Source organism: Ahaetulla prasina, chromosome 3 (genome assembly GCF_028640845.1).
Source record: "Ahaetulla prasina isolate Xishuangbanna chromosome 3, ASM2864084v1, whole genome shotgun sequence".
Classification (NCBI taxonomy): Eukaryota; Metazoa; Chordata; class Lepidosauria; order Squamata; family Colubridae; genus Ahaetulla; species Ahaetulla prasina.
Window position 1 is genome coordinate 164,576,346 of NC_080541.1, and position 21,135 is coordinate 164,597,480.

Sequence of the window (21,135 nt, forward strand, 5' to 3'; positions counted from 1 at the left end):
TAAAGAGGGTGCAGGTGAATGGTTGTCGTATCCTGTAACAAAAAACCAGACTTTCTGAAATTAATGCAGTTTTCTGCAACACATGCAAATATACATTTGGAGTTGGGATTTTTTTGTCATTTGATTTTATTAAATTACAATAGTAAAAACTAATAAAAATAAAAATAAAATAGAGTAAAATGTGCATTAGGAAAAGAAAAAATGTTAATAATAAAAAAGAAATAAAATTATTACTAAAAAAAAGGAAAAGCAATGTATAAGAGGCTTCCAACACAAGTATAAACAAGTTTAGTAACTTTACATCTCTTCTTAAATTACAACAAATGATCTCTCCTTCCCATATCCCATAAGCAAATCCATAAAGCATCACCATTTCAGTCCAGATGTCAGCCAAAATCTGTTAAGGGTTGCTAGAAATAACATCATGTCTATTTCAAGCTTGGTCAAAGAAACTAACTTTATATTCATCCCGTAATGGTGCAGTGGTTAGAATGCGGTATTGCAGGCAAACTCGGCCCACAGCCAGCAGTTCGATCCTGACCAGCTCAAGATTGATTCAGCCTTCCATTCTTCCAATTTAGTAAAATGAGGACCCAGATTGTTTGGGGCAATATGTTGTCATTGGAAACCACTCAGAGCATGTAAAGCATTATGAAGTGGTATATAAGTCTAAGTGCTATTGCTAATGCTATTGCTATATTCATCCTTTTACTCCTACTAATCTTAATCTCTAGTCCAATAATGACATAAACTTGATTCTTTTCATTTCTTCTTTATTCCTTCTCATGAGATTCTTCAAAGATTTAACAAGTCTCATGTTTAAGTCAAATATAGAAAAATTATCCAGGTAACTGTCTTGGTTTATTGTTTGTATTCTCTTTTAATTATTAAAACATTGTCCAGTTTCTTTTGTATGTCAGGTGTAACATCCTTTTTCATGTCATTCTTGTAGCCTGCCATTTTTAAATGCACTTTCAACTCAGTCTTTGTCTTGTCAGGCAAAACTTGTTCCTTTTCCATTACATCTTTTTTTTTAATTGAAAAAGTTTTAAAAAACAAAAACATTTTCCCCCCTTTTTCTCCCCCTCCCTCCCAGAAAACCCCCTTCCTCCCTCCCTTCCCCCCCCCCCGGCTTCCCGGGTCAATCACAAGGTATTGTTATACATAAACCAAACATAGAGTAAAATTTTCCCTTCTAATACAATTAACCTCATCCAAATATTTTCATCTCCCAACCCCCTCCCCATTACATAAAATAATACTTCCTAATTATTCAAAGGCAATCTGATATTTCTTAATCTGATATCTGTTTTGTAGATAATCAATCCATTTTTTCCATTCAATTAAATATCTTTCCTGCGTTTTGTCTTTCAAAAAAGCTGAGATTTTAGCCATCTCAGCCAAATTAATGACTTTCAATATCCATTCTTCTATTGTAGGTGCCTCTTCTTTCTTCCAGTATTGTCCAATCAACAGTCTTGCTGCTGTTATTAAATTCAGAATCAATTTAGTCTCAATCCCTGTACAATCTGTTATAATTCCCAAAAGGAAAAATTGCGGCAGGAATTTTATCTTCTTCTTCAGTACATTTTGAATAATTCACCAAATTCTTATCCAAAAGGCCTTAATTTTCTTGCAAGTCCACCAAATATGAAAATATGTAGCGTCATCACAGTCACACCTCCAACATTTTGCTTGGATATCAGGATACATACATGATAATTTTTTGGGATCTAAGTGCCATCTATAAAACACCTTATAAAAATTTTCCCTTAAATTCTGTGCTTGTGTAAACTTAACATTTCTAACCCAAATTTTCTCCCATGTTTCCAACATTATTGGTTCCTGAATATTCTGTGCCTATTTTATCATACAGTCCTTTACCAAATCCTTTCCCGAATCTATTTCAAGCAACACATTATACAATCTCTTTATATGCTCCTGGGTCTGATTTCTAATTTGCTTTATTAAATTTTCCTCCCTTTGCATTATACCAATTTTTTGATCTTCTTTCCATCTAGCACTTAGTTGCCCATATTGAAACCAAGTATAATTCCCCCCTTCTTCATTTAATACCTGTAATGATTTTAATTGCAATCTACCTCTTTCAGCATACAAAAATTCTTTGTAAGTAATCATTTCCTGTCTATGTTCTATATTTATATTCTCTATTGCATGTCTGGGGCTCGCCCATATAGGAATCTTGTAGTCTAATTTATAAGAATATTTTTTCCAGACCCGCAAAAGAGCACTTCTCAACACATGATTCTTAAAAGCCCTATCCACTTTTTTTCATAAAATAAATACGCATGCCATTCATATAACAAGTCATAACCTTCTATATACAAAATTCTTTCCTCCGTTAAATTAAACCAGTCACTTATTACTGAAAGGGCTACTGCTTCATAATATAGTTTAAAATTAGGCATTTTTAAGCCACCTCTTTCCCATGAGTCCTGTATTATTTTCATTTTAACCCTCGCCTTTTTACCTTGCCATATAAATTTATTAATCCCAATCTGCCAATCCTCCAAATTTTTATCTTTCTTAATTATTGGTATCATCTGGAACAGAAACAAAAATCTAGGTAACACATTCATTTTAATAGCCGCAATCCTCCCCAATAGCGACAACTGCAATTTTTTCCAGACACTCATATCATTCTGAACTTTTTGCCATAGCAAGTCATAATTATTCTTATAAAGTTTCTTGTTCGATGAGCTAATATAAACCCCTAAGTATTTAACCTTTTTTACCACCTCAAATCCTGTTATTTCCTCTAGTTTTTGTTTCTGTTGTATAGACATATTTTTGATTATCACTTTTGTTTTATTCTGATACCTTTCCATATTTATCAATTGTTTCCAACAAAGATCTACTTGAATTTATAGGATTTGTTAAAGTAACCACTACATCGTCTGCAAAAGCTCTAACTTTGTACCCATATTGTCTAATTTTAATTCCCTCTATTTTCGTTAACTCTCGTATTTTATCCAATAATGGTTCCAGAGTCAGAACAAACAATAGTGGTGATAAAGGACATCCCTGTCTCATTCCTTTTGCAATCTTAATAACTTCTGTCAAACTACCATTTATTATAATCTCAGCTGTTTGTTCTCCATAAATCGCTTTAATTATTCTAACAAAACAATCTCCAAATTGCATTTTCGCTATTAATTTAAATAAAAAATCCCAATGCAATCGATCAAAGGCCTTCTCCGCATCCAAAAAAATAAGTGCTGCTGAAGTATTCTTCTTTTCCAAATATTCCAATATATTAATAATCTGTCTAACATTGTTCCTCATCTGCCTCCCTTTTATAAAACCAGATTGATCAGTATGAATTCTTTGTTGTAAAACTAACATTAATCTATTTGCTATTATTTTAACAAAAATCTTATAATCATTATTTAAAAGTGAAATCGGCCTGTAATTACCGAGTTTAGAGCAATCTTGCTCCTCTTTTGGTATCAGTGAAATAAAAGATGTTTTCCATGACGGGGGTATTCCCACTCCTAGTTGTATCTGATTAAATAATTCTTTAAGTGGGCCTAGTATTTCATCCTGTAGTTTTTTATAATAACTTACTGTAAGACCATCTGTACCAGGGGTTTTCCCCATTTTTAATTGTTTAATTGCCTCCGCTATTTCTCCAGTAGCTATCGGCCGATTCAGCTCCTCCCTTTGTTCTAATGTTAGAGTATTAACCTTATAATCTTTCAAATAATCATAAACGTCCCTTTTCAATATTTTATCTTTTGCATATAGAGTAGTGTAAAATTCTGAGAAGGCTTTTTTAATTTTATTCTGTTGATATATCTCTTTACCTTTATATTCTATTTTTTGTATGACACGTACTTTCTGTTTTTTCCTTAAGTTATATGCCAGCCATCTCCCAGGTTTATTTGCATTACAGAAGGTATTATGTTTAGCATATTGTATATTCGTTGCCACCTGGTCTGCCATTAACATATTAAATTGACTCTGTAATATTCTTATAGCCTCTTTAAGTTTGTGATCTTGTGGGTTTTGAATTAATAACTGTTGTTTCTTTTGAATTTCTTCTTCCAAATACCTACGCTGCCTTTGTTTATTATTCCTCTGCCTATTGTCCAAATATATCAATATCCCTCTAATAAAAGCTTTACTCGCCTCCCACACAGTTCCTATAGGTGTACCCTTGTGCATATTAAAATCAAAAAATTCCTTCATCTGTTTCTTACAATGATTTACATTATCCTCATATCTAAACAGATTTTCATTCAGCCTCCATGTTCTACCACCTTTTTTCCCTTGTAATAATTCCATCCATACTGGGCTATGGTCAGTTAAACACCTCGGAAATATCTTCATTTTCTTCACCCTAGAAAGCAAGTCATTGGAAATTAAAATAAAATCAATACGTGAAAAAGATTGATGCCTATCGGAAAAAAAAGTAAAATCTCTCTCATCTGAATTCCGTAACCTCCATATAACTCTAAACGCAAAGTCTTCCATCATTTCAAAGAAGGATTTTGGTAGTTTTGCATGTATAGGTATCTTCTTGGAAGAGGTTCTCTTATCACTTCTTGTATCAATTACTCCATTCCAGTCTCCTAATAAAATAAACGAACTATAATCCCAGAGGATCAACCTCTCATGTAACATTTTATAAAACTTTTCTTGTTGCTGATTAGGTGCATAAATACCTATCAGCAGAGTCTTTTTTGCATCTATCACCAGTTCAATAGCAATAAATCTTCCTTGAATATCTGCCTCAATTAACTTAGCTGGTATATCCTTCCTGATATATACAACGATTCCATTTTGCTTCTTATCCAAAGCTGATGCAACAAAATGTTTACCTAATTTTGAGTTTATTAAGTATTTTTGGTCTGATAATTTGATATGTGTCTCTTGCAGGCAAATCACATCATTTTTAAATTGTTTCAAGTAGTGAAATATTTTCCTTCTCTTCTGAGCTGAATTCAAACCATTAACATTCCATGACAAAATTCTATTTGCCATTACTGGCCTCCTGAAGCTTTGAAGCAGACAATGGAAGATCCTCCTCCGGTATCTTCTGTCTAGCTCCTCCCACAGCTTCCATACTGGGGTCCTGAGTTTTACTTTGAAGCTGTTGCTCTTCTTTACGCTTAAGAGCTCCTCTTGTCACCCTTTGCTCTTGTGGTTCCTCTGATGCTGGCAGCAATGAAGCCTCTTGGATCACCATGCCTTCTTGGATCTCTTGAAGTTTTTCTATCACTTCTATTTCGACTTTCAAAACTGTAGAAAGAAAATCCTTTGCCTTTAAAACAGTGTCAATTCTATATCTCCTTCCTTGATAAAATACTGTCAGACCAACTGGCACCTCCCATCTGAATTGAATCTGATGTTTTTTAAGTTCTTGTGTAAAAAAAACAAATTCCTTCCTATCTCTTAACATCTTGGAAGGAATCTCTTTCAGGACCTTCAGCTCCTGTTCTCCAATTTTCAAAGTTGTCTGATATGAAACTTGCAGAATCTGATTTCTCATAGTTCTTTTCACAAAATAAACCACAATATCCCGAGGAAGCTTTCTCTGTCTTGCGATCCAGGAATTAACTCTATATATTTTATCAATTTGGTAAGCTACCTCTTGGGGTTCCACTTCAATAAATTCAGCCAATGCTTCTGATATGATTTTTCTTAGGTCCTCTCCTTGCTGTTCTTGCATACCACGGATTCTAAGAGTTCCTTCCATAAGTTTATATTGTAATATCACAACCTGATCTTCATTTTGATCCACTTTTTTCTGAAAACACCTTGCATTTTGTCTTCTAAGTGCTTATTTGACTGAGAGATCTGTTGCATTTCTTCTTCCAATCCCTCAATTTTTTTACTCAAACCTTGAACAGCCATGATAATATCTTCTCTTATTTTTGCATTAAAATTCTCCATCATCTCTTTTTGCCTATCTTCAGAAAGTTTTAATTGTTCTTTCAATATATCCTCAAGATTTGGTTCAGATCCCCTTCTTCCAGAAGGCTTTAAAGGTTTAGCTGCCATTCTGTCTTCAAAAGAGTCAGGAATTTAAACTTAAAAACTTTCCTTTACTCCTTTCAGTATAAGAGAACTCCGTTTATAACAATCCACAAATAACGCTACTTTGTTGTACTAAAAAAATTCACTTTCACTTTCAGACGCCATTTTAAAAGTCAATTAATCAAAGACAAAGAGAAGTTTCAAATTTCAAAAGGGGAGTCGGTATACTTGCCATGTTGTTTCTACTTCAAAGATCGAACGCTTGTGAAATTCCCGTCTGCTTAGAAAAACAATCAGTTTGACAAGTCCTTTTGAGCAGAAGTGACTCCTACTCCTTTTTCCTGAAAAAAACAGGAGCACATTTGAAGTCGGAGATAATGAGGTTCGATGGGACCATAAATCCAGAAAAATTCGCTCTTAAGAGCAAACCCCCTGGATAGATCTACCACTCCCCCACAGCTCTGCATAACCCCCTTATGCCCAAGGGGTATGCTAAGGTCAGTGAACAGTGATTTATACTGTTTCACTGACTTTTACGATCTTCTAACGCTGAGTGCCCTGTTACAGCACCCTGCAGGAGCGGTGACGTCACTGGAAGCCCCTTTTCCATTACATCTTATCAGCCTACCTCTCAAAAGCAGATATCATTGTTGACATTTTTAATATTAACTTTTGATTCATTTTTTCAAAAGTGAACATTTTGTGCCATTCTGAAATGTATGCATTTTTCTCCTTTAATTGAAATTGTATCAACAGTGCCATGGCAAATGCCACTATGTGTTGCCAAAATGCCATATTAAATGTTGTTAGTCATTGTATTGGTTCTCTTTTAACCTTTATCTTTTTCCAGCTTCTTCCAGCTTTCTGTTGTTCAATCTACCCTACAGATAGGAAACAGGTGGAATACCAGGAATTGGAATAGCATCTATTGGAAGCTTGCATGTCTTTTCTCCTAGTTGCACTTCAGAGATTTTTTTCAAAAATGTATTTGAGTTTTTAATCTGTTGGTGATAACTTTTAGCATTCTCATTTATGTACTGTTGTCAGCACTGCTTGTGGCACAGAAGCCATAATGCTAAACAATAAATGGTGCATAAATTGTGACTTTACACGAACTTGAAGTTTTCTGTTTCATAGTCTTCTTTTTACATTTTTTTATAGTTTCAGTTGTCATGCTGGCCTTCCACATTAAAAAGAATTTGGAAAGGAAATCGGGAATCTACTTATGGCATCAGGGATTAGAAAATGCAGTGAACTAGTTTATCTGAGGGCTGTAAGAAAATGGTTAAACTAGTTAGAAAATCAGTGCAAAATTGTGGTAATTATGCCTAGTAAAGAAGAAAAATATAGCAATACTTTTTCAATGAGATTGAAATGATACCATCATTTAATTTATCCTTATTTTAGTTATCTTATCAAATTGGCTGAAGTTAAAATCTGCTGCAACAACAGCCAGCATAACCTTGACTTCCTAACCTAGCTAATGGATCACATAGTCATTTGGCATGAACACAATACAGACAGCTGTTTGATATGACCTTACGCCTTTTTCCATGTGTGTGTGTTGATATAAAAACCAGCATCTATCTGTCATAGCATCTGTAAATACAATCTTACCTAATTTTTGTTGTTGATTTCTCCAGTTGAAGAATTTTCTTTTTGAAATCTTCAGTTCAAAATATGACATAGTTTACAGAAGAGCTAACTTTACTCAGTAGTGAAGTGAAATTGTTATCAATAACTCTAGTGTTCAATTGAAACCATTTCTTGGACTGACTTTAAAAATATTTTACAAAGATACAGCTGATTTTCATGATCATATACAATTATTGCTTGCTTGTTTTTGTGGAACGTGACATATGGAGAATGCATTTCTGTAAATTTAAAATGGAACAGCAAAATAATACACATGTGAAATTCAATTTATTGCCAGAGGTCATTCTTCTGATTTCTGTGACCTAACTTCACAATGCTTCCTCAAAGATGATTTCTGGTGAAGATACTACCAGAAAGTCCTTTTGCCCATCCCTCCCTTTCTTTAATTGCCAAGAGAGGGAGGGAGGAGGGAGGGAGGAAGAATTGATCTGGGAATTATTTTAATTCTTCCACAATGTCCTTGACCTAACTATGTTTTAGGTAAGATATTGAACATTAAAATAGGTGCAACAAGTGCTCTTTAAGTGCTCTAAAAACAAGGTGAATCACTAAACACAGAAGAAACTAGAAAAATAAAAGGGTATTTAGTTAACTCTGCCAGGGCCCTAAAACTTTCCTTGCTGGTTTTGTGCCCAGCGTTAAAGTATGTTGAACTTTAACCACTTTAATTCCCACAACTCTGCTAGTTGCATATGTCCAACACAGAAGTGGGTTTCAGCAGGTTCTGACCAGTTCAGGAGAACCGGTAGTGGAAATTTTGAGTAGTTTGGAGAACCGGTAATAAAAATTCTGACTGACCCCACCCTCATCTATTCTCTGCCTCCCAAATCCCAGCTGATTGGGAGGAAATGGGGATTTTGCAGTAACCTTTCCCTGGATTGGGGAGGGAATGGAGATTTTACAGTATCCTTCCCCTGCCATGCCCATCAAGCCATGCCATGCCCACCAAGCCACACTCACAGAACTGATAGTAAAAAAAATTTGAAACCCACCACTGCTCCAAAATATTCAAAATGCAACAGTTGTTCATGGCACCACAAATAAAAACAAAACGCAGTGCTAAGGTATTTTACCTATTACATTTTACTCAACCTTTAACCAATGCTTTGAAATATTTTAAATGCAAAGTTTTAACATGTTTAACATTTTCTTTAATCCATAGCATCTTTCAGTGCACATGGCTCTGATAATGATCACAAAACAGCTCACTAGACAGCAGCAGAGAAGCTGTGTTTTACAACAGTGCTACTTTCTAGTGTTCTGAAGGTTAGCCCTATGATAATGAATTGTGGCAGTCACGGGAAACAAAGCATAGATAACTACTTCCAGCTCTGACAAGTTGCAAAGATCCCAATAAATGTCGTTAGACAAATACACCTCCTTCTCACGACTGTCCAAAATATGATCCTTACTTTCAACAAGAACTAATCTAGAAGAACGCAGTGTTTATTATTGGACAAGTCTTTATTCTTTAAACACTTGTCTAATCATAAACATGCTCTTTCGTTATGTCAAACATTTGGGTCAACAGATGCATTTTTATTTTAAAAAAATAAGACAGCTTATTCTACTCTTTTATCCTTCTCAGCTTTAAACCAGGAAATGTGTGAACCTCCTTCCTTCCTGCTCCCATGCTTTCTCAATAGTTTTGTTAGTTAGAGTAAAATATTGTTAGCAGAACATCTAAGTAAGTACTGCATGCTGGAACACCCCCAGAAAATAAGAACTTGGCAAAAAAATTTTGACTCAGAAGTGAAGCTGCTTGAACAGATTGAAAGCCATGGCAGTGGCATGAACTGCCATTATGAGCCATGGTGGCATAGTGGTTGGAGTGCAGTACTGCAGGCTACTTCTGCTGTTTGCCGGCTGCCTGCAATTTGGCAGTTCAAATCTCACCAGGCTCAAGGTTGACTCAGTCTTCCATCCTTCCGAGGTGGGTAAAATGAGGACCCAGATTGTTGGGGGCAAGATGCTGTCTTTGTAAATCACTTAGAGAGGGCTGTAAAGAACTGTAAAGCAATATATAAGTCTAAGTGCTATTGCTATTTGTCCCAAATTTGCTTTTTTAAAAGGCAACTGGATTTTGTTTTGCTTGAAGATGTTTACTTCTCATTCAGTGACTTGACTGAAATGAAAAAGTTTCTTGGATGAAAAGTGAAACATCCTCAAGCAAAACAAAGAAAGCCCAGTTTCCTTTTGAAAAAACATCTTTAGGACAACCATGGCATGGATGACTGAGAATCTCCACAGACATTTTGTCATATCTTTGGCTGTTGTTTCAAGGAAGACATTCTGGGGTTCAGTTGAATAACTGAGGAGGTGTTACTGAGAAGCCTAAATACCTGTGGCGACTAAACTGTGAGCCACATTGTCAGTCGTGTTAAAGAAATAATGAAATGTCCATACATTGCTCCAAGCTATATATTTGATATGATTTTATTTTTGCATTTGGTGTAAATTCAGCCTACTATGGATTATTCAATAAATTATGTTTAAATAACTGATCACTTGGAGTATGCATAAACATCTGTTCTGTGAAATATCCATTTATAGACTAAACTGAAAGTTCCTCTTTTGTTTTCATTATCCTCTACCTCCCAGATATCTTGAATTCAAATGTCTTGGCTGGGATCTCAAATGCACAGGTATATAGTGTTACAAAGTTACATCTGGCCTTTCATAGCTTGATCATTTTCAGATATATGCTGGGCAAGAAAATTTAAATTAATTAATTAATGGCATAACATTAAGTTACTAAATAGCAGTTATTTTGATCTTATTAAAAATATACTTGTGCATATTGTTTGATCAGTTGATTATTATTAATACACATTTTACCAGTGTTTTAAAGTCCAACTTTCTGTGACTTCATTCAATATTTTTTGTTATATGCGCAAGAATTTCTAGTTTGTAGCTTTCTATGCTGCATAAAATTATTTCCTTCAGTTTTTTGAGTTACTCTTTTAAGTTAAAAGTTTCCAGTATGAATGGATATTACATTTCATTTGTACTGGAAAATTGAACCTTGTAGACTGGCTCTATTTTGTTGTTCAATGATGCAAAAATCAAGTTAGCAGGAGAAGAGAGGAATATGCTATCTCGGGTAAAATAATTGTTTTTATAATTTTTCCATTTATTTAATTTTTGGTTTGTTATGTTTACTATCTCTTTCTCTTGCTTATCAAATGAGTGGCATACAAATTTAATAAATAAATAATATAAAAAGAAATACATAATCATAATCATCTATTGTAAATGTTTCTTAATTCTCTTAATTTTGAGAACAATATCTATAGTTTTCTACTTCAGACGTTACTTTGCTATAACTGCCTGAACATCTAAATTGTTGTAGGATACAGATGTATTGTTAGGTATATACATATAGAGTTTGGCTCACTTTGCTTAGCTATAGTTTATTTAATCGTAGTTTATTGAATAAAACCTGGCTGGGTTCACACATTACCCTAACCTATAACCCATGTATTTTAAGCCCTGACTTTATTCATACAATACAATGAACTAAAATCAAACAAGGCACATTATAGCCTTGTTGACGAATTCTTGAACCCTAATCAAATAATTCACTATGCATATTACATATAGGACTAGGTTGCTCAAGTGGCTAAGACACTGAGCTTGTTGATCAGAAAGGTCGGCAGTTCAGCGGTTCGAATCCCTAGTACAGGTCTCCTGCGTGAGCAGGGGGTTGGACTAGATGACCTCCAAGATCCCTTCCAACTCTGTTACTGTTAGGACACTTTATGAGAAAATTAGCATACAACATTGCAGGTGCAAACTCCACCTCTTTTGTAGAAGGACAAAGCTGTGTTGCAAGAGCATAACACTGCTTTTATCATGTCCCCACTCTCCTTTTCCTAACCATGTGGACATTTGGGGGGTGGGGGTGTCATCCTGTATTTGATATAGAATATGTTGCTGTGATTGCACAAAAGCTAGTGGAACTTAGGACATCCTGAAATATCCCAATAGGGATTGTCACATGTGCCTTCCTAAACTGTATCTCTAGAATAGGAATATGTTATCTGTATGCAGGCCCTAGTAGGAAGATTTTATTTATTTATTTATTTATTTATTTAGATTTTAATACCGCCCTTCTCCCGAAGGACTCAGGGCGGTGTACAGCCAATTCTAAAACATTACAGTATAGAATTAAAACAAAGATTTAAAAAACATATTACATAAATGGCCGAAATTTAAAATAATTAAATTTAAAACCCTTAAAATTCTTAAAATAGTAACCCCAATTAAAAATTATTTTAAAAATTTTTAAAAATTTAAATTTTAAAAAATTTAAATTTTTTAAATGTTTAAATAAAAAATTTAAAAAAATTAAGCCAGTCCCGCTTGAATAAATAAGTGCGATTTGTGTGTGTTTGTCTGAATCTGCTTAGAAAGTTCATTTGGGCTGAGAACCTGCTCATCGGCAGAAGTCTATCTGCAGGTATGTTTAGAATTTCCTGAGATTTATTCCCCATTCAAAATATCTGTAAGAAAGGCTAACAGAAGCAAATAGCTAAATGAACAACATTACACTTAAAATTCAAATGAAAAGCATGAGGTAGGAAACTCAGAATGGCACTGTCATGATTTGGTGACATTGGGTACAGGCCATGAGAGCCATGACCTTTTCCTTTTCTGAGGTTATAATTTAATAACACAGGAATAAAATAGTTGTAAGTGTTTGTGGAGATTCTCAGTCAAGGCAACTGGACTGGGTTTTTTTTTTACCTGATGAAGAAGAAAACATTTCACATCTCATCCAAGAAACTTCATCAATTCTAATGGTGGGGAGATGGAATTTATCCTTCTAGATTAGATTAGATTAGAATTTTTATTGGCCAAGTGTGATTGGACACACAAGGAATTTGTCTTGGTGCATATGCTCTCAGTGGTTAGAGAGCATTTCACCGAGGCAGCCTTCGTCGGCGCCATCTTAGGCGCCATCTATCCCGCCACCATCAGAACCAATGAAGCTTCTTGGGTGAGAAGTGAAATGTTTTCTTCTTCTTCCTTAAGGAAAAAAAACCCAATCCAATTGCCTTTTGAAAAAGCACCTTTAGACATGGGTGTTGAATAATGATGCCTAAACAGAACCAGCATATAATTCCCTGTATCATTACTTATGCATGTAATAGCTGTGAAAGTAATATGTATAAATGTTAGAAAGACTTTTGAGGAAGAAAATGTAAAGGAATGACCCTGGAGAAATACAATCTTTTTTTAATCTGCAGTGGCAAATGATTGTCACTAGGCCCCAAAGATGAGAGTTTGCTTTATCCATTTAATAGTCCAAACTCCATCAGGGATTGGCATAATTGCCACTGATAGAAGTTTCTAACTTTTCAGAGTTTTTTTTCCTAAAATTATTTCAGAGGAACACTCCCAGTTTTGATGGACACAATGAATCAATAAATTTAGAACAATAAATTTCTAGTTTCCGTGTCACCATTTAAAACTCTTTCCTTTGAAAGAACTACAAATGGATTTGTCCTGGGATACCGCTGAGCAAAATTTGGCCCCATAAATCTTTCTATTTCCCAGGTGTTAATTAATCTTTCTCTATGAAGTGTCTCATTAATTCCTCCTGGCCAGAAATAGAATTGCAAAACATTAGCAGCCCTACACATGTTTCGCCTCCGTCAGCTGGTGACTATATGTTTATCTTCAGTTCCACTATACTGTTCCTTTAAATTGTTGGCACTGACTTCTATAGCCCTGGCAGCTGGAGTCAGTTTCCTTCAATAATGTTAACAAAGGGAGCAAGGAAGAAGGAGCTGCCTGAATATAAATAAGCGTCTGTTTGAACAACATTGTACTGACTTCACGGAGCAGTGCTGACAATTCATTTGTTATTTGCACCCTGGCTGATTCTGCTTCTGAAGCATTCCGGGGTACAGTGTAATCATCAAACCTTTGCAAAAAAAACCCAACAGCAACCCCTCCCTGTTCTATTAGTTCTATTGAGTTCTAGCAAACAGGAGCAAAAAACTAATCACAAGGCCCAAACAAGATTGTCAAGGTGTTCTTGGCTGAAGCACAATTGAATCTGTGCTGCAACAGCACAAACAGTTCTGCTTGCCATTGCTAAGACTGTGTCAGCAGTTCTGTTGTGAGCTCTTATTTCCAGGCATAATAGATTAAGTTGGTGATAGAAATTCACTTGTGGCTCAAACTTGGCAATTGGACTTACACACATAACACAAATACATCTCTGGTTAGTTTGTGATACATAAAATTGGATCGAACCTCCATTTGTCCTGTGATTGTCATTTTCAAGATGTCTAACTTTTCCTAGGTTGACTTTCATGAATAGTTTCTCCTAAAGCTGTGTGTAAAATTGTGGACATATTTAATAAACACCTGCAGGCACTACTGTTTTAAATGGTTGTAGTAACTGAAATTGTAGTTGTTTTAGTCAAGATGTTATCAGGAATTTGCTCCATGTTATCTCTTCAGCTTTTGTTAGTGCAGCAGTGTCAAGTTAAATATTTTTATTCTCCTTCACTAACTATTGCCATTAGAGTTCTCCTGATCGCTGCAAGAGTTAAGGAAGAGCACTATGTGGGTAAACTCTGTTCTTAATCATGCATCATTTTTAATGAATGGGTAATCCTTAAAACCACAAAAGATAACCCAAGTAATCTGTAACCTCCAGATCCATATAATTAGAACCACTCCTTCTCTCACCTGTGTATTTAGAAACATGTTAATTAAATACCAACATAATAAATACTACTAGGCTTTGTGAATCAGCTAATAATTTTTTTAAAAAATCAACTTTTTGCTTACAATAGATCTATTGTTAAATTTCAAGGGAGGGATATCCTTATATAAATCACCTACAATATTGCATTTGTCCTTCAAAATTGATTTGCAGAGTCTATTCCCAGAACTGGATAGCACACGCACTTTGATGTGGTTAAGCAAATTTCCACAATTACTCAACAGTCAATGTTTCGTTTATATTGAGTATGACTATTGAAAGTGATCATTGGCTTTTATGTCTATTGAGAGAGCTGAACATGTTCTGTATCTTCCAGAACTGTCAATAATACCAGTCTTGAAGGATAAAAATGCACAAAAACACAACTATGTGATTTGATTGTTACAAATTTGTTCAATGGCCCCCAAAGATTGTTTAGCCCATGGGTAGTCAACCTTTTTATACCTACCGCCCACTTTTGTATCTCTGTTAGTACTAAAATTTTCTAACTGCCCAATGGTTCCACAGTAATGTGCCGTGTATCGTCATCTGCGCATGCCTCTTGTGCATCATGGATTGGGTTGGGGGGGCGCCGGCTACCAGCTCTGCTTGTCTGTTACAGCTGGGTGGTGTGGGAGGAGATCTGCGAGCTATTCTGGGATGAGGCTGTTTTGTTTGCGGTCACACTATAGGGCCATTTAGTTTCACTTACGTAACATGAACTAAACTTATGCGCAGGCGATACAAATAGTATATTTTCAGAAATTTAAATTGTCACAGGGAATTTTATGAAAACCTTTATGAAAATGTTTTTAAGTAATGCTATGAATTTTTTTAAAAAAGTCAATTAAATTAAAAAAAAGGAAAGTGCTTCAGTATCGGACAAAACCCCTACCGCCCACCATGAAAGCTGGAACACCCACTAGTGGGTGGAAGGGACCAGGTTGACTACCACTGGTTTAGCCTATACATCTGCTATAGACTGTTATAGCCATAAAAGGGAAATAAATTTCCATGAAAATATTTATAGTATAGTTCTAGAATGTGTGAAGCAAGGGTATAAAGAAAGATAATAATGAGGCATGATGGGAAACCTACTGAACAGACAGAAAATGTGGATCATTTCCAAAGCAGCTGAGATCCATCACTTATGAGTTATATTGAACAATCCTAAAATAGAAAAAATAGAGTTGTCCTGCATTTGCAATGCTAGAAAAGATCATTTCCGTGAGACCCTGTTTCATGTAGTTTGGGACAAGGGTCCAATCCACTGGGTATTGTGGGAATACAATTGTCATCGCTCATGATTTGCCACCCTGGCTAGTAGTTGAAGTTTGACACTCTGGAAGGCTGTACATTGCCCAGACCATCTGCTTTGCCAGAATTAAAAAGGCTTAATAGTGGAACCATTCTATGCTTTACATTTTCTAGAGGAATGCCTGCGCAATTAGCACTTTGAACTGACAGACAAAATAACTTTGATAAAGTTAAGGACAAGGGTTAGCGAGTGACATGTGTGCGGCATTGGAGGTTGGGATCATCTGACATGATTCACTGCAGAAGGGTAGAAAATTTCAGACAGGCATGTGTGATTATCTTCGCTTTGAAACCGCTAAGCTTTGTTGATGGAAAAGCAGCTTTGGCAACAGATCAAATGATGGGCTGGGGGAAAAGAGGATATTAAAAACTTTCCTTGGTAGCTGCTTTCTTCCATTCAGTGTCTCCATCTCCTCCTCCTCCTCCTTCCTGGTAGACATTGCCTACAGAACATCATGTGAAAAGAGGTGGTTTATTGGTTCATGTAGAAATTACAGGTAAAAGTTAAAACGGAGATCTCTTTTGCACTTCTTTACTCTGAATGATCATTTCCTGAGCTGAAATTGTATTAGAAAAGTGATCACCAAAATTTTAAAATGCATCTTGTATGTGGCCACTTGTTTAATAAAATTAAAACAGTCAGAAATAAATGGCATACACCTCTCTCTTTATGTGTCTATGTGCTTATACATAGGTAAATGTATCTATACATAGGTAAATTTAATTCAGATAGAATTATTTATAAAATTATCCATGCATGTAGTATTTTAAAGATAGCTTATTCAATATTGTTTTAATGTAATTTAAGAATTAATTCTTTTTTTAAAAAATTAAGTATATTTTAGGATTGATTATTCTGCCTTTTTTTTTTTTTTTCAAAACACAAAGTAAGCCTTACTGAAATCAGTGGGACGTACTGGATTTCTGAGCAGACATGAAGCTGCGATTTGAAAACTAAATTGGTAACTTAGTGGTAACAGAATAAAGCAGAATTCCCATTTATTAATTCAGCTGCTGGGCTAGAAATGATAGTCAGTTCACAAGTTACATAGAGACTTTTTTTGATGCCAGATAAAATCGTACTTGGCCTCAGTGCTTTATATCTCAAATTTAGATCCAAAAGTACTGTCAAAGTCTTTTATAGTTAACATTCATGGTGAAAATATATATTATTTTTACACTTTTGGATAACTACCATTTTGGAAACAGTAGTTTAATGTAAGCAGTTATAGTCCATTTGGACTGGTTGCTTATTCTGCAAGCCCTTTTGATTAAATATTACCATATTTAGCAGCCTCCATCCTGCATTTTTCTGGGCAGTAAATCATTGGCCTCCCATATATCATGGCTCCGAACAGGCAGAAATTCTCTGAGAATTTTCCTTTTTGAAAAATATCCCATTCCTCACTTGGAGAATAGCCAGCTAAGTGCTTCACCCCATTTAAGCTCCTGTGAACCAGATGGAGAATTTCAGACTTAACTCTGGACCCAACCCAATGTATTTTAATATTATTGAAGAAATCCGTGACTGCATCTTCTAATCTTTCCAGTCTTCCCCTCGTGACCCATGGCTTCCTTCGGTAATAATCAGTATAAACTGAACAAAAGTTTCACATAATAGGGGCGAGAGAGAAGAAGGAAACATTCAGGAGGACATTTTTAATTTGAACCAGACAATTGTGGCTTATACTAATGTGAGGGGGAGGGTATCCATTTTTAAATATAGAAGTGGGAAATTAAGAAGCTAGCAGACAGCAGATTTCCCCTTTCCCCTCTGTACCTAGGACAATTTCTGGCAACACCAAGGAGAAGACATGGAGATCATGGCACATTTTCCCAGAAGAGCATACTGCTTTTTACTTGGCTCAGAAGCTGAAAGCAAAAAAAAAAAAAAAAAGTTTGTCTGTTGTTACTGGTCTTTCCTTCAGTGACACTAGTAAAAACAAAACAAAATGTTAGAGCACATCCAATGGCTTCACATAAAATAATTATAATTGTTATTATTTCCCCCAGCACTTTGGTTTTTGGGTAAGCGTTAAATGTTTACAGATCTGTTGTCTATGCCTGTCTTTCAGGGGTGTCCACGGGAATGGGAGGTGGCTCTGAGTAAAATAATATCAAGATTGCAGTTGTGGCTGTGTGATAGAAGCCTCATTCCTTTTTTTTTTGAATTGTTTTTTAATGTATGAAAATGGGATGTCATACTTGCCATCCCAACTTTTTTGACAAACTCACAGGAATACAGGAATATCATTGTTATCTTTACTGATTGCTATGGATTTGGCTCTTCTCATGCTCCATCATTCATTCCTTTTTTTTTCAACTCTGCAAAAGGAAGGAAGGAAGGAAGGAAGGAAGGAAGGAAGGAAGGAAGGAAGGAAGGAAGGAAGGACACATGGTCAAGAGTTAGCAGAAATGCATCTCTTTATGGTCTCGTACTTTTCTTTGGGGAGCAAAGTTAAAAGTCTTGGCTGCCAATACTCTATAACATGTGTCATACAGCATATGGTCTCTTGTCCCATTTCAGCGCCAGCAAACTGAATCGCAGCCAGTGTAAATGAAACAATGCATCAGCCAAACCATTAACCTTTGCTCGTACATACTCAGCTCTGAAGTGGATATTATTTATCAAACGCTGTGCAGAGAAGCATCCTTAACAGCGCTGATTAATATGACCAATGGCGCTACGCTAAATAGGCAAGTGGCACCATATATAACACAGTAAAGGATTTTTCAGCAAGCTAATTCAGCTAACAGCTGCCTGCCTGAAATCTGAAATAGCACCTATAATTGCAACAGCAATCGACATTCCAGATTCAGTTTGCAAAAGAGTACTCTGAGGAATGTAGTGTATAGACAAAAAGGTAGATTATATATATATATATATATATATATATATATATATATATATATATATATATATATATATATATATATATATATATATATGCACGAGTATATAACACAGTCATACACTCATATCTAAGCCAGCCACCTCTTTCAAAGAGCCTCAGAGGACTGATATGTTGAGCAACTGATGATTAACAATCTATCTCCTAAAGTACAGTACAATACTGGCACCATGTGAGTCGTCCACGGCGCTTCATTTATAATTTTTTTAAAAAAACAAAACTGCTTTTCTATGAAGCATTATTACACTCAGTAGAGGGTTGATATCATCCCTATGAATGGCTGTGACAGTTCACTCTTTGAGGGGAGGCTTTCCTGGGCTTGCAACTCTTGATAGAATTATGGCTGGGGATGTGGGCTTACCTGATGACTGTGACATATGCTCTTGACATTTCATGATTAGGCAACTCCAACATGCTTGCCCAAGAAGCTTCAATTAGTCGTGTGTGTGTGTGTGTGTGTGTGTGTGTGTGTGTGTGTGTCTGTGATCTGCTAACTGAAGGCAGCAGATTTCCCATTGTTAACACCCATGCTATGGTTGCTGCAACTGATTACCACTTTGCTTCCAGGTACAATTCAAAGTACTGGTTGTTTTACATGGCTTGACTATCTCTTCTGTCAAGATCTGACTTGTCCATGAATTTTGCAACAAGAAATTACTGAGATTCATCATTGCATAGGAAGTCAAAGGAATCAGGGACCAATGCTGTACTTGCTTTGTTAGTTGTTCTTTGATGTGGAATCAAATTCCCCAGAGAAATGGAACACCCTGATTTTTCCATGCCTTTTGTAAATAAGCCATTAGAATATTTGGGTATAATTGTTCCTGGGCTGCTTTTTACATAAATCGTTAGTTCTGGTGTGCTCCTATTTTATTCCACCTAACTTTTCATTACATACATTGCCTTTTGGAAATGGGAAGCGTATAAAATCATGAAGCAAACAAACACACAAACAAGACCATCGTGGCATTTAGCATTGGAAAAAAAAGGCTGTCTATACAGGTAGCCCTTGATCACAATTGGGACCAGACTTTTTGTTGCTAAGCAAGGCACTTGGTAAACAAGTTGTCCACAATTTTACAACCTTTTTGCCTCTCTTGTTAAGGGAAACATTGCAATAATTAAGTAGATTATGCAGTCATTAAGTGAATTCAATTTCTTCCCTTAACTTCGCTTGTTGGAAGCCAGCTGAGGTGGTCACATATGGTGATCATATAACCCCAGGATGCTTCAACCTTAGTAAATATGTGCTAAGCGTACATATTTGTCACATGACGGTAAGGATGCTGCAACAGTCATAAGTGTGAGGATCGGTCGTAAGTCATTTTTCCAGCGTGGCTATAACTAATAACAGTTGTAAAATGAATGATTGAAAGTCAAGGACTACCTACATAATATAAAGAACCTAGATGGTAAAGAGTTAGCCGAAGATCGAGATTGGGCCAAAATTCCCCTGTCATCATTCCTGCCATTACAGGGCCATTACAGGGCCATGGATAGTTCTCTAAATTTTTATAGAATATAATAGTGTAATAGTGTAATTAATATTTTATTCCTTTCCTCAAAATCATAGATGTTACTTTCTGATCCTCCTTGTTGCATAAACACTAGAGGGAGCTAATATAACCCAGAATGAAAATAATTAAGAGATTTGGGTTTCCGTGGGACATCTGTTGAGCTGCTCTTCCAAACTGCTTCTGGTATGATATAATGTGTGCTATTCTTATAGTTAAGAGCATACAAAGAGCTAGCCATCTTATTACAGCAGAAAACTTTGCTTATTGAATAGTCATATGATGGAAGCTTCTCTCTGCTGATTCATTTGGTGTATGAATGATCTTAGTTGCTCATCCCCTCACTTCATTCATTTTGAGGTACCTATTTTTACTATATGGTAGTCAATGGTGACCAACCGTAGATATATTTCCAGAAGCTCAAGCTATGCAAAACTGGCTTTCAGAATGTAGTTTTCAACACGATAAAAGGGAAAAATAATTAAATATATGGAGTATAGTGATAGTATCGATGTTGGAGGTTGCTTGTCACCTTAGAAGCTGTAGCATGGGCACACATGTGTCTAATGGTTTGTGCTTTTATTAAGCCTCAATGTGGGTTTTAGTTAAATTTTGTTTTAATGTAATATTTTTGTTTCCCACTCAAAGTTTCTCAGATGGACAGCTACATAAAATGAGACTAATAAACAAATTAAATTATCTTAGTTTCCAAAACCAAAAGGTATCTTTTATATTTAATTGATGGCAAACTCGGGAGCTAAATTCTGTAACTAAGCTCAGCCATAAGGAAAGCTAGCAACACGATTCTAGGATCCTGGGCACCTTTGATTCAGCAGTACAATATGTTAGAAACAAAGAATGAGAACTGAATCTGTTTAGAAGCAAAATGGACTGGGCTGGTATTTCAAGGAGCAAATGGAGACCCAAGGAAAAGGGATCAAGGAAAAAATAGCATTTCATAATAGCAATAACACTTAGACTTATATACCACTTTACAGTGCTTTACAGC